The following is a 1,010-nucleotide window of genomic DNA, read 5'->3' as shown; positions in this document are numbered from 1 at the left end:
TAATGAGACAATGAATAGCTAGATGATGAAATTCTAAATGAATATTTATTGTTTCTTCTTATCAATCAGTCCTCATTAGAGAAGCAGTTCTAATGCACAATATACAAATACATAAGGATTTACAAGACAGGCTTACAACAGCTGCCCACTGAGTTAGGCACGGAAGAGTGTAAGAAAGGTTTCTGAGTCCTGGCAATCTGAAGGGTCAAGTTCAAGGTCAAAGCCTGGAGATGACCCTCGGGTCCTGTTTGTGTCCACAGCAGGAGGCTGAAAGTTCTAAGAGAGAAAGATAAGTCTGTGTGGGAAGTCAAGGAGACAATATGCAACATGAAGATCAAGACTGGAGATCCTCTGAAGAAACAGAAATGAACCTTTTATAATAATTTATACCCAGGGTCCACCAAAGCATTCATGAGGTGATGAGTGGGACTTTTCAAAGGTGGCTTGATCTAAGGTGTGTGGTACTGGGATTACAACTTTGATGTTGCCCCTGTGGGTGAATGATCACTACATTACTTTACTGATTGTTTTACGATATTTCTGGGTGTGATTAATGGAAGGCTCACTTAGGTGTGGGTGGTATGACTCAAGAGGTAGGCAGCTTGGAATGGGAAACATGGAGAAGCAGGTTTACTGCTTTGCTGCCTTTTGCCTGCACTGCTTTGCCATGGGCTGTTGCTCTTCTGCAATATTGCTCTGCCATGTCACTTCACCTTAGAGTGAGTCACCAATGAACTGAAACATCTAATGAATTGTAGGCTGAAGTACAGCTTTCCTCCTTTAAATTTGGGTGCCAGGTATTTTGTCTCTGGCATAAGTGAAGTAACTAAGATGCTTTCTTCATTTCCTTTATTCGTTTAGGCTACAATCCTACTGACCGGTACTGCTCACAGTCAGGGTAGGTCTTCTATGTCTACTACAATCCATCAACCACAGCCAGAGCCATGCTGGTCCCATTTTGTTAGGCATTTGTCCCTTAAGCTGTCGTAGTCCATTAACTACTATACTCA

The sequence above is a fragment of the Octodon degus genome, unplaced genomic scaffold (genome assembly GCF_000260255.1).
Source record: "Octodon degus isolate 3935 unplaced genomic scaffold, OctDeg1.0 scaffold00068, whole genome shotgun sequence".
Lineage (NCBI taxonomy): Eukaryota > Metazoa > Chordata > Mammalia > Rodentia > Octodontidae > Octodon > Octodon degus.
This window is presented reverse-complemented; position numbering follows the sequence as displayed.